This window comes from Tamandua tetradactyla, chromosome 14 (genome assembly GCF_023851605.1).
Source record: "Tamandua tetradactyla isolate mTamTet1 chromosome 14, mTamTet1.pri, whole genome shotgun sequence".
Lineage (NCBI taxonomy): Eukaryota > Metazoa > Chordata > Mammalia > Pilosa > Myrmecophagidae > Tamandua > Tamandua tetradactyla.
The window spans coordinates 45,236,602-45,251,073 of record NC_135340.1 but is presented as its reverse complement, the minus strand read 5'-3'; the positions used below and the strand labels follow the sequence as shown (position 1 = coordinate 45,251,073).

The following is a 14,472-nucleotide window of genomic DNA, read 5'->3' as shown; positions in this document are numbered from 1 at the left end:
AAGAACAGTTATAATGACTTTGTTTGGGTAAAGAACCAAAAGATTAAAAAACCAAAGTCAAACCCATGGGAGTGGGGGGGAGGAAGCTTTTTTGATGGACAATGTTTGCCTCTTTGCTTCTTTATGCAGCCTGGGGAGCTATGGTACTCTCTGTCAGTATTATAGACTGGCTGTGATGTAGAAGGGGCACTTTCCAAATCTGGGTTCATCACTCTGCACCACTAACAGAGGTCACACTGATGGGGGTTGAGGAGGAAAAAGACATTTATTTATTTTGGCAGGAAGAATGGAGAGATTTCCCAAATCATCCTCCCTTAACTGAATGTTCAATTTGCTTTTATCAGAGACAAAGAGACATACTCATCTAGTTAACAAGTAAGAGAGGTCTGGAAAACTTCAATAGTTTATCTTAGCTATTTCATATTTCCTTCAGGATTGACATCCTGTGACACCTGGGAAAGGTGCCTCCCAGTTGAGGGAGATAGATGAGAGTCCTATTCATACCTGGGAGGTCTGGATACAGACTTTACATTTACATTAGCTTACTCAGGTCTGGTGCAGACTTTACATTTACATATTGCTCCTTTTTGAGGCTAGGAGCTCCCATTAACAGCCATTTTCCAGCTTTCAAGTTATATTCAAAGGCTGTTTTAAAGGCTACATTCTAAGGCTAATTTACAATTTCTAGCTTAACAATTTTAAGATTACATTTAAAAGTTACTCTTAAGATGAGACTGAACAAACAATGAGATTAGTTTCTAGGATATCCATTTCTTTTGCATTTTCAAATCATCTTTTTTCTGTTTTGGGAAAATATTTCTTCTATGCCCTGAGAACCTTTAGGCTATACCACTTCCATCCCTTTTTTCCTGGAATGACAGTTTACTACCTTCACTGCATATCTTAAGAGGGCATTTTCAGGAGAATATTAGGAGACACCGTTGCACAAACAGCCTGCCTTCATCTGCCCCAATAACCCAAAAGCTTTCCTCTATAGTGTCTCAAATCTGGAAACAGGATTCTCCTCCATTTGAAAAATTTCCAGAACAACCACTGGTATGCGTCTTTAAGTTTTCAATGTTAATGGAGTAGAAATGATTTTTAATAACCTCTCATAAAAATATACCATTTGCCAAAATTAATAATAGAAAATAACACATATTTATTCAAAATAAGGAATTAAAATATTTATAAAGACAGCCTAAGTTATTACTTTTATATAGGGAAAAATTAATCTTCTAAGAATCAAAGAAGTTCAACTTCGTATATGGGGCATTGTGTCTAAAACTAATTTCATAATAAACTACTTTGGTGGAAATAAGGCAAAAGTGTTCACTTATAATATGAATTCCTTTCTGGGTTACAACACTATACTTGAGTTATGTGGTAACAGTATGCATGGTTTCTGAAAATATTTATACAAATAAATGTCACCTGTAGAACTTATTTGCCTAGTTTGTTTTTTATTGGATATGTTGTGGGTTAACATAACAATCATGCATAGAATACAGGTTTCTCATATACTACCCTATTAGTAACATTGCTTTAGTGTGGTACATTTGCTTCAGTTGATGAAAGCACATCTTTTTAATTATACTATTAATACTAATCCATGGTTTAATTAGGGTTCACAGTGTAGTGTAGTTCCATGTATTTTTAAAAAAATGGATTTTAGTACCATATACGTAACTTAATAGTTCCCCTCTTGACCTCATTTATTATATAATTATATGCTGCTAATCATCACCACCAAATAGGAATTCTGCATGTTTTAATTGGTGACTCCTTATACCCTACTTCCACCCTGTCCCTTGGTAATTTACATTCTAGACTCTTCCTCTTAGACTTTGTTTATTATAATTATTTCATATCAGTGAGATTATACAGTATTTGTCCTTTTATGTCTGGCTTATTTCACTCAACATTATGTCTTCAAGGTTCATCCATGGTGTTGTATATATCAGTACTTCAATTCTTTTGTGACTGAATAATATTCAATTGTGTATATATACCACATTTGAATGAATCTATATTCATGGACACTTGAGTTTATCCCATCTTTTGGCAGTTGTGAATAATGTCACTATGAACATTGCTGTGCAAATATCTGTTTGAGACCCTCCTTTCACTTCTTTTAGCTATATAATAGAAGTGGGATTTCCATATGGTAATTCTATACCTAACTTTCTGAGGAACTGCCAAACCATTTTCTACAGTGGCTGCACCATTTTAAATTCACACCAGCAATGCTTGAATGTTCCTGTTTTTCCACATCCTCTCCAGTACTTGTTATTTTCTTTTTTTTTTTTAATAGCAGTCATTCTAATTGGTTGTGAAATGGTATCTCATTGTGGTATTGATTTGTATTTTCCTAATGGCTAATGATGTTGAGCATCCTTTTGTTTGCTTTATGACAATTTGTATATCTTTTTGGAGAAACGTCTACTCATATCTTTTGCTTATTTTTTTTTCTGGCATGGGCAGGCTCCAGGAATCAAACCCAGATCTCCGGCATGGCAAGCAAGAATTCTGCCACTGAGGGACCTTTGAACCACCCTTGCCCATTTTTTAAATTGAGTTATTTGTCTTTTTGTTCATGAGTTGAAGGATTTATTTATATTTTCTGGTTATTGAACATTTTCAGATATATAGTTTCCAATTTTTTCCCCCAGTGTATAAGTTGTAATTTTACTTTCAAGATAAAGTCCTTTGAGGCACAAAACTTTTAATTTTGATGAGGTTCCATTTATCTGTTTTTTTGTTTGTTTGTTTCTTGTGCTTTGGGCATAAAGTCTAAGCAATCATTGCCTAACACAAGGTCCTGAAGATCCTTCCCTATGTTTTCTTCAATGAGTTTGATTGAAGAAACTAGCTCTTATATTTAGGTCTTTGATCCATGTTGACTTGATTTTTTTGTATACGGTGTGAGGTAGGGGTCATCCTTCACTGTTTTGGGAAACAGAGCTCCAGTTTTCCTAGCACAATTTGTTGAAGAGACAGTCTTTCTCAATTGAGTAGTCTTTGCCCCTTTTTCAAAACTCAGATGGCCATAAATATGAGAGTTGATTTCTGTGCAATTTCATTGATTTATATGCCTGTCCTTGTATCAGCAGCACACTGTTTTGAAGCTATAACCTTACCTTTTATTATGCCTTACATTTTTTTTTTGTTGAAAGCTGCATTATGTATTAGGTAATAGATGCCAAGTCATTGATTTTCAGTCTCCTCAGCACTTTTTTTGTTGTAGAGTTGGGAGTGACAATTTGCAAGCCCTTTACATGTTGGGACTGAAATCAGAAATCAGAAAAATTGTAATTTTGTTTGTAAAATAGTCATTATTTATGGTGCCATCTCAAGGAATTAAACTTCTTACATCTGGTCTACTACAAACCAGTCTAAACTTCCTTAGGCCTATTAATATAAAGATAATTCAGCAAATTATAGGGTCTCATAAAGTATTTTAGACAGTGATTTTGTAACCTCTCCAAAATCATTCCTTCTTATAACCTGACTAAAGCCTTGATACAAATCCTCTGTCTTGGGAACCCAGCCATTTAGGTGGTATGTATTAAATAACCTCAAAGTGTAGCAGCTCAAAACAACAAACATATAGTTTTCTCTTATAGTTTCTGTGGATCATGAATCCGAAAGCTTTTTAGCTGAGTGGGTCAGGGTCTCTCATGACATTATGGTCAAGATGTTTATTGTCTCATACTTGCTGCTCTTAACCATTGTTTGGGCCTTTGAACACACAAAGGGCTTTAGCTGACAAGTGTGTCAGAATTTTTAAAGTCTTACAACCAATTTTTTTCAAGAATGTTTTGGAATTTCTTCTATGGAAAAATTTAAAAATACATTTTCCCTTTCATTAAGGATTCCCTGATCATAGCTAAAATAAGATATAAAATAAGATATAAATGAAAAAGTAAATATTTATTTTTTCATAAGGAAGTATGAATCTATCTTTCCCCTGACAATCTTCTGAGACAATTCCCTTGGACTGATGATCTCAGTCTGAGGATCCCAAAACTCTGAAGTGTCATTCTGTCATCACTTTCTATTGTTGCAAATAGTGACCTTTTTCCAAATGGCAGTGTTGCATATAGCTTCTTGTCTTAGGGAGGGTTGGTGCTGAGAGGTGAGAAATTCTTGTGCACAGAAGCATATTTAATTTAAGGAACTTCTCTGACTTCCTGATCATGCTGCCATCTGAGATCTTTTCATAGATTAGGTAGGTGGTGGTAGTGATAAGGGGCTGAAGAGATAGCACACTACACTCTATCTCAAGAAGAACCCTTTCTTATGTTTCCATAGAGGTAGGACATAACAGAAAGAACAGAAGGAACATAAGTTTCACAGGAAGGGAGATTTGGGGCAATCGTATGAAGAAAGGGCATATGAATGAAGTGTGTTTGATTTTTAATGGGGATCCAAATCTGAGTGTCAAAACATAGGAGAAAGAATTGTCACCATAATTTTACAATTACTCTACTTGCTTTGAAGATCTGAAATGCTACTTATTTTCTCCATATACCTGCTTAATTTTGGCTTCATTTGCTATATTCCCCAGCATGTGATCTAGTCAGACAATTTCAGTGGATCTCTAGCCTACAAGGATCTTCGTCTTTTTATGATTCTCCATTCTGCTCATATGGTGGACAAAAGTGCTATTCTTAAGTTCTATGTATTTAGTTCCTGAACATTTCTGAATTGCATCACAGTAATAGTCCTGCAAGCTTTTCTTCATCTTAAAAGAATTCTCACAGTTGCTTGGAAATAGTTTTGTTTATCTCAACTGTTTATAAACAATTTTTTAATACTTTTTAACAGTTTTTTTTTACAAATAACCTTCTCACCTACATTATTGAAATTAATTATCATACATAATCTTGTTATTTATGTCTGTCACCATTCACTACCTTCTTACAGTCTTGGTTATCTCTCTAGAATTTGATTTCTGCTGCTCTTTTTTCATGTCACAGTAATAAATCTATGTGTTTTTCTTAGCCTTGTCCTCTTTGAACACTTGGTAGCATAAATGAAAGACACCGCATATTTAATTAATTAATTAATTTTTGCATGGGTAGGCATTGGGAATCAAACCTGGTCTCTGACATGGCAGGCAAGATTTCTGCTACTGAACCACCATTGCACTGCTCACCTTTTAGTTTTTTGATATTCTTTCTCCTTTGTATCATGTCGCAGCACATAAAAGCTGGGCTTTATAAATGTAGACAATATGAAAAAATAGTAGTAATATATTATGATGATGATGAATACTCTTTTATGGACACCATAACTGTGATGTATTTTGGTTCTTTCCCATTCTCATTATTATCACCCCCTCCAAATTTTAGTAATAATGGTGGATAATAATCTTGGCTCTGCTGCTATTAGCTGTGAAATCTTGTGTTAAATATTTATGAGTATAGAATTGACTATTTTTCTGAGCAAAATGAAATTCTTAAGTAAAGTTAATAATATGAATAATTGTTTCAGCTAATGACAAAATAATCATAGTTGCATGATACCATGAAAACTGTACTGAATATGGATCATAAGACATGATTTTTGGTCCCAAGTTATTAGGCTTATTGTTTGGGGGTAAGTTGTCAATATCTCTGTCTTGAGACTTCTCATCTATAAATAAAAATAATTATACTATCTAACATATACCAGTCCTTTGTCCACAAACAGGTGGTTATTAAGATCAAATATGCTAATTTTTTATTATATACTGTGGCAGCTTCTAAATTCCATCATTACTTATTTCAGAAACCTTTAAAATCTGGTGAAAGATCATTTGTATTTTCTTCTTTGCATATAAGAAGGGTATTGGAGATATTACTAATTATGTTATGAAGCCTGGAAAAGAGAATTTGTGTAAGTTTTTCATGGAACTATTTTTCCATGCTGATTTTGGAACTTTTTTTTTCCCCTCACTCTCTGTCTGCTATCTTTCTTTGTCTCGCTGGGCCTCTCTCTCTTTCAATTTACATGCTTTTCATTTGCGCCTGAGACTTCATCAGGTAAAATCATGGGTATATAAACCTTGAAGAGAGGTTCCCCTAAACTCTAACTGGAAATTTATAGCAGGAATATCATGCATTATCTTTTTGGAAGTGGTTGGGAAATGTGTTAACATAGGGTGAATGTGGAAACTTCCTTTATAAATGTTGGACTTAATTTAAAAAGATGATAAACAAACAAACAAACAAACAAAAAAGATGAAAAACTAGAAAAATAGGAACTGTAGAAAATTATGTACTGGAAGAAATGGCCTTGCCTCAGGAAATTGTATCAACCAAACAATCAAGAAACTTTTACGATTTAATTCACTCTCCATTTGAGGCAAAAAAAAAAAGCCAGAAGAAACAGTCCTTATTCTCCTCCAATTTATATTTATATTTGAGAAGATAGAATCAAAAAACTGAAACCATCAAGTAATGATGAATTGTAGCAAAAAATATTCTCTAGTTAAGGAAACAAATCATTTCTATTTTCCTCTTGTAAGTTAAGTTTCTCTCTTTCTATTGTACCTTACAAATCCCTGGAAATTCTCCCATTGTGCTATTTTGAGATTTATTTGTTATGTGAGAAATTATTTTTTCCAATTAAATTTTGAGTTTCTTGACTTGTAGGAAAAACTGTGAAGAGGTTAGTATGAAGTGCAGTTAATGGGTATATTTTCATGGAGGAAATGGGATTTTGGTTAACCTTTAAAATGTGGGTAGTAATTGGAACTATTAAATAGTGTACTGTTCAATAAATATTTACCACCTGTGACTATTGAGCACTTGAAATGTGCTAGTATAACTAAAGAAATGGATTTTTTGTTTTATTTAATAATTGTATGTGACTAGAGGTTATGATATTGGACTGAGTAGTTCTAGAATTTTCTCGCTTTGTTATTTTTCTTGTATGTAAAATCTGAAACTATATCTGGACCGGGGAACCTAGATGCTGGTTATGTCCTCACCTTCTCATTTGTAAACAAGCATCTAGGAATTGATATTATCTGGGAGGTTCTGTGGTAATAGCTTTATGATAGATTTCAACCATCACATACATCTGAGATGTGTGTATGTGTGTATGTTAATTAACATAAACACTGATATCAAAGGGCAAAACATTGAATTTGGTTTATTCCTAATGCTCAGTTTCTCACATCCTATCCTTTCAGCTTCAAGTCTAAGGTTTCTTATGCACTCATATACTTTTATTTTACAAGCCCTCTACTGTTTTCACTCCAAACTACCTCTTTCCTCAATTCACTTTACTTTTTTAAGAATATGCCCAAATGTTGTGGGAGGAAGAGGGCTTGAAAAATAAAAATGTTTGACCCCCAGGCAGAAAATTGTATCTTCCATCTGGTATTATTTAAAGAAATAGATTAGAATAAAACTCCTATAGAAGCCAGGATTTGTGTCAGCAAAAAAGTCAGACTTGACATTGGATGGCTTAAAACAGAGAGATGAGTTAAGAGGGGCTAAAACCGAAGAATGAAGGAACAAGGGAGCTCAGTGTTTATATACTAAGTGTGATGTTAGTGTGCATTTTTTTTTTATCTCAAACAAACTCTAAAATCTTAGGTTTCCATTATCTATAGCCAGGGTTTAGAAACATCAGGAACTGCCAAGAATCTGAACAAACAAATACATAGGACTTCTTAATATCCTTGACTTCCTACAGAACCCCAGCCCCATCTTGCATACCTTTGTCATGTCTGGCTGATAACCACCTTACCTGTACTACCATTTAATATTCTGGGAGCTCACAAAATACCCTGAGTGCTCAATTCCTTTTTACCTTTGCCTTGGCCCTGTCATTCTCTGGAGTCACTTCAGTGTCCCACAAGAGGTTATGTTATAATCACCCATATTCTCTGGGCTTTGGAGGAACTACAAATGTGCTTGTGGGTAATGATATGAGAATGACCACAAAAGACTTATTACGTGCCTGAAATAAGGTGAGGATAAGAAGAGAGACAACTTGAATGACTAAAGAATATTCTATAGGCAATTAAATAATAGATCCTTTGAATTCTGGGAAATGAGGTAATCTCCACCTGATACTTCTCTTTCTCATACTGATGTTTTATAATACATCACTTCCCTGATCCTTCAATTTGTTCCATGCAAGCATATGTTTCCATATTTCTTACATTATCTTATTTATAGATAGAGGATAATCACAGGAGGCCATGATGATGGGTTATTGCAAGTGGAAAGTGACTCAACTGTTAAGATGATCATAAGTAAAATGCTTACTTAGTGATTATGTGGCCCTGAGAAGGAATTGAGAGGGTATACAGTTTTACAATATGAATGTACCTGAATAATTAATCATTATATGATGTTATTATCACTCTTTTTTTAGTTTCTGTCCCATTTTCTTGTATCTGGTAACATTGGAGGCACTCCAGCTGATACATCAATGGATGAAGCAAATCACACTGAGGTGTCAGAGTTTGTGTTCCTGGGAATATCTGATTCCTGGGATATCCAACTTCTCCTTTTAGGGTTCTCCTCCATATTTTATGTGGCAAGCATGATGGAAAACTCCTTCATTGTGCTCACAGTGACTAGTGACTCTCACTTACACTCCCCCATGTACTTTCTGTTGGCCAACCTCTCCTTCATTGACTTGGGTGCTTCTTCTGTCACTTCCCCCAAGATGATTTATGACCTTTTCAGAAAGCACAAAGTCATCTCCTTTGGAGGCTGCATCACTCAGCTCTTCTTCATTCACATCATTGGTGGTGTGGAGATGGTGCTGCTCATAGCCACGGCCTTTGACAGATACATTGCCATATGTAAGCCTCTCCACTATTTGACTAGTATGAGCTGAAAAATGTGTATTTCTCTTCTAGTTGCTGCATGGTTAATTGGCTTGATCCATTCTGTGATTCAACTAATTTTTGTTATAAAATTGCCATTCTGTGGCCCGAATGTGTTGGACAGCTTTTACTGTGACCTTCCTCAGATCATCAAACTTGCCTGCATAGACACCTATAGACTAGAGTTCATGGTCATAGCTAACAGTAGATTTATATCACTGGGATCATTCTTCATATTCACAATCTCCTACATTTCTTTACTGGTCACTGTTTGCAAACACTCTGCAGGGGATTCATCTAAGGCCCTCTCTACTTTGTCATTTCACATCATGGTGGCGATTTTGTCCTTTGGCCCTTGCATTTTTGTTTATATCTGGCCTCACCCCACTTCACACCTAGATATATTCCTTGCCATTTTTGACGCAGTTCTCACCCCTGTTTTGAATCCATTTATTTATACATTCAGGAACAAGGACATGAAGATGGCAATGAGGAGACTACGTACTAAATTCATTATTTATACAAAAATTTCTTGATTGACAAACGTTTCATGGCATTCCTAACATGGAATAACACCAACTTGCTATTATACCAATATCATAAGTTTTCAAGGATATGTTAATATTTAGGTGTCACAATTAAAATAACATTGCTCTTTTCAAACCTTAACTGATAAATTATTTTGCTTTCTATGGTTGAAGTAAGGTTGTGGTGTAGAAAAGTCTCCAGGAAAAAGCTAATTGCTGTCCCTTAGGATACATTACTTTTATGAATTGACCATGATCTTGGCTTCAAGATTGAGGTTTCTTCAGTGTCACAGAGTTGCTTATAAAAAGAAATACTAATTGCCACTAAATATATTGAAACCAGATGGGATATATACATTAAGTTGCCAATGTATTAATTTGTCACAAAAAATATCTGTCCAGTGGAAGGACTTCTACATAGGTTGAACTCATTCTTTCATTATCAGGAGGTTTCTGGTAAATCAATCAATGATGAGAACATCAATGAGCAAGGAATTATTCAATATTGAATGATATCAGGTTTTATTAGATTAATGTCCATCCTTCTAGCTAGTCTAGTCTTGCCATCACAAGAGGAAAAACAGAATTCTTATGCCTGAACAGGGCTATCTGATTTTTCCAGCATTTACCTTTTGACTTGTTTGCACTTTGTTCCAGTCTATATATCCCCATATTGTTAAAGGAACACTGCATTTTGATATGTAACTAGCCAGGTTGTTTTTCTTCCTTCTGCTAACATAAGATTATCCCCATTGATTTTGTATGATTTCACTTCTCACAGGAAAAGTTTTAGGTTGGAAGATATTTTATATATATATATTTTTACATGGATAGGCACCGGGAATCGAACCTGGGTTCTCTGGTATGGCATGTAAGCATTCTTGCCTGCTGAGCCACCATGGTTTGCCCTCTATATGAATATATTTCATTATATTAGAATGGGTGATTTGCATCAACTGATTTAAAAATTATAATCCACACCCATTTCAACAGAGAACAAAACAAAAGATCATTTTCAGATAGAGATGTAGTGAAAATGGCTCTGAATGTAATACATACATCATATGTCTAAACAAATTTATCAGACTTCTAATTTTCCCCATTGTCTTACAAGTAATCCTTATTTTTCTTTATAATTTGTCTCAGTTTTTATTAATTTGCTTTTTCTTTTTGCTTTCCAATGCCATTTCCCCCCATAGGTTTAAAATAGTTCTTTTGAAAAAGAATCATAATTTCAAATTATATGTTTTAATTTACCAATTTTAAAAGGAAAGAATTATAGTTTTCTTTTAAGCCTTGTTTAGAAAGTAAGAAGAGTCACCAGCCCCAAGTGTGTATAAATTGGCTGACTGACAGCACTTGGTTACAATATTGAAAAAGAGTCTTTACATCTTTTTTTTGAAAGGGCCAAACACATTAAAACACATACACACAGAGGAAACATCTCTAGTAGCGTTCCCTGGCATACAAAACATGCAGGAAATGATTATCTATAATGTTGGCAGTTTTCATTATGAGTTTTGGTCAAACATTCAAAAAACAGAGGTGGTCATCAGGGATTGTTCAGATTAGATTCAGTGGGACACCTTGTTCTTGTTTTCACTCTGACTTCCAGGATTTCACTTCCTTTATAACATCTCTTGCAGAATCATCTTCAATTTAGTGCAAGTGCAAAGTGAAAGCAAAATGAAAACTCAATGAAAATAAATACATTAGGAGAAAAAGCTGGTCTTTAAGCTTTGTAATCTTTCCAACCGTGTGGGCCATCCAGTTCAATTTAGTAGTCCAGCTTTTCCTGACCACTTCATCAAATTTTTGCTTAAATTGTTTGAGTTCTTCTTCTTCATTCTTCCCTTAGGCAAGAGAGCCTTGAGATGTTGTGTATCCTTGACTGGCAATAGCTAAGGAAGCCCAGTAGTCAACATCAGTGCAGAATGATGAAGAGATTCCCATACCATCATAAATCAGAAATGCATCCTCACAACACTGGCAGAAACAGCCACACTTTTCTGTTTCCTGTTTTTCCTTTTTGAATGACATAAATGGAATAATAGATGACAATAAAAGGTACTCCCTCCTTTTTAATGCCAAATGTAGACTTGAAGTTTCCCAGAATATGTTCAAAGTCAATGTGGGAGAGTTGACCAGTTTCCTTGACCATGATGTTGTCACTATGTCTGTCACCAAGCCCAAGGACATACGAAGCTACACATTAGCCAGCACAGGACAGAGAAAACTTCTCAATGGCTTCCTCAAGGTCATTTCCAGAAATATTTCCTTTAAGCCAGTTCTGAAGGGCATCTTTGTTGAAGCCTACTGCAGCAGCCACATTTGTTACTATTCTGCTGAACACTTTTCAGAGGTGCTCACGACTTTAGTGAGGCCAGAACAATCTCCTGTTGTTAAACAACCACAAGGTAGCATCTGAAGACCCAGACCAACTTCTTTCCAGAGTAAATTTATCAAGTGAGGCATTTGGAGTGTCAGCATATTCTGTTGTAAGTCATCTTCTAGTTTTAAAAATGACCCCAACTGAATCCTCACCAAACACTATATCATTATACATCAACCACATAAGCTTCATTTTGGAATCCATGTATTTGCATTTTTCAATGTAGAGTTTTCAGAGGATTATACATGGTTTCAGAAGTGACTGTAGGTCAGAGAAGTCTTCATGGTAAGCATCCTGTTTTAGACAGGTGTGCATGACTTCCTTCCCTTTGGCTCTGTTTAGCTTCATTGCATTCAGTTTGATTAAACTATTTAAAGTTTTTAACTTATTGCGTGCTTCAACCTGCTTAGAAAGCACTTTCATGTGGCCTATGCTTACACAGCAGTATGCTTCAAGAATGACACCAAATTGTACTGAGACAGCAGGATTTGTGCACTTCTGACCAAAGATGCCAAAATAGAAACTGCCCTGTTCTCTGATTAGCAAGTGCCCTTTTAATAGGAATTGAGAAAGGTCACAAGCAAGAAAAGGTTCATATTTTAAAACCTGCACCAGTTGTAAAAGATAATGGAGAATTCTTAATCACTTCTCTTTGCAGGCAGCCCACAACATATTCCCACAAGTACTGGTTTGGATAGTTGAAATCCAGAAGCTCCAGGTTTTTCTGGGGGTACAGTTTAGGCCATATCTGAAGAAGTCCCTGAAGCTGAGCCGCATCTTCAAGTTTATTCCACGTGATAGACAGTAGTTATTCTGGCAATGAATATGGAAAATTCTTTTTGCAATCTTGTCGCAGAAAGTCCAAATGTCCAAAAAGATCCATTTCATTTTTGTACTATTGAGATAAGGGATCCCTGCTCAAGATTTCTTTCAGTATTGCAAGAAACTTTTTCCCACCTCAACTTGATGCATTAGCAATAGCACTGCTTGCAATCTCAGTTGTCTTTTCAATAATTTTATCAAAATGAGGGTAATAATAAGGTTGCTTTTTATTCTCTAGAGAATTAATGCCTGTATGTACTCACACTCCCCTCCCTGTCGGCCTCCCAAGCTACCCTGCTGCACCCTTCCCTGAGCTCTGGCTTATCTCTGGGTCAGTGACAGCCTCCAGGTGGACCTGGCGAACTGGGCGGGGATGCTGGATGGTGCTCTCCCAGAGTTCACCCTGCTGCAGAGCTGCTGTGCTATCATTGTACCCCTTCTTGTTGCTTTTGGAGGGCTGAGGGGGGTTTAAAAGCTCCCAGCAAGCAGTCTCTGGAGAAACCCACCACCTGCCTCACCCTCACACCCTCCTCCCGGAAGACCTCTCTGTTCCTAGACACTTCACTGGCCTCTCTATTCCCAGCTCCTATACCCAATTGCCTTCCGCGGCACTGACTAAACCCATCTGGTGCTGGGCGAAGAAAACTTTTGCTTCTCCACTTCCTCCTTCCCCTCTGTCACTCCAGTGGGAGCATTAGGTCTCCTGCCCCACCATTGGCCCTTCAGTTCTTATCATTTTAATGATCATTTAAAGGCAAAATTCCAGCCTTCGAAGCCCAATATATTTTTTCTTTGTTCATTTTTGTGGTAACAGCCAACGTTTGTCTCCCTTCAATGTCTTTATATCATTCATTCATTTTTAAAAATCCCTTCTGTATGCTTGGAAACTTTTGCATACTAGGAAACCATGTGTGTGTGTTGTGTGTGTTTGTGTATGTATGTATATAAAAGTTTACTAGTCAGACCTTATACTAAATCTCCCCATAATTTGTTTTGAAGAACTGGTATTTGTGAAATGGAAATTTCACTGGATTTCCTCTTCCATTGATTAGTTAATGATCATAGGATATGTCATGGTGAAGTTCATGGGTCAACTTGCCCAGGTGGTGGTGCCCAGTTGTCTGGTCAGGCAGACAACTTGGACTTTACATCCCCATGGTTAGTGAGACAGTTTTATAAATTTTATGTTTATGAATATTTCCTGCTGATTCTGTTTCTCTAGAGAAACTTAGCTAATACAAGTCTTAACAGGGATTCCTAGATTCCTCACTTTTATTTGTGTCCATTTAGAGAAAGTCCTGCTTCTCCCAGTTCTTTCTCCTTCTGCCTTTTTGTCAGGTCTATGCTATGACAAGATATATCTCCCAACTGCATAGTGACTGAGGGCTTTCCATATCATTTGATGTAAAACTTTGTCAAAGGCCATTCTGTTTAGTCTAAAGAAATATGTACTTTTGGTGGACATCCTTGTTACCTGCCCAAATTATTAACTTCCTTCTGATAAATGTACTTTTCTCTTGCACTGTGTTAAGTTTAGAACATGCCATCTTGTAGATTTTTCCTCTATAACAGCTATTTATTGGTCAAATGTCAGACTCTGACCCAATAAGTCATAATAACATTTCCCCCCAGCCTCAGTTGTATAGTCTGAGCCCCTGCCCAAGATGGGCCAGTTTGAACTTGAGTGCTTGAACTTGACAACAGAGGGAGAACAAATCTCAGTTCCTTTTGGAGCTGTAATATGTAGTGACTGTTGGCAAACATATTTCCTGCTGTCAAAAAATCTAAGCTGGGAAAATGAAAGATGATAGGTGAGAGAAAATGATAATAGATTGAAATAGAAAAGCTTGGCAGTATTCTAGTGTTTGGTCTCAGGTATCTTAAACATTCAA

The 14,472-nt window shown here is 36.0% G+C and overlaps 2 pseudogenes; one reads left to right on the top strand and one right to left on the bottom strand.

Moving 5' to 3' along the window:
- The first annotated feature begins 8,436 nt into the window (after window positions 1-8,436).
- Window positions 8,437-9,375, top strand: LOC143655072 (olfactory receptor 4F21-like; annotated as a pseudogene).
- A 1,650-nt stretch (window positions 9,376-11,025) lies between these two features.
- LOC143655433 (phosphatidylinositol 4,5-bisphosphate 3-kinase catalytic subunit beta isoform pseudogene) lies at window positions 11,026-14,127 on the bottom strand (annotated as a pseudogene).
- Window positions 14,128-14,472: the final 345 nt, after the last annotated feature.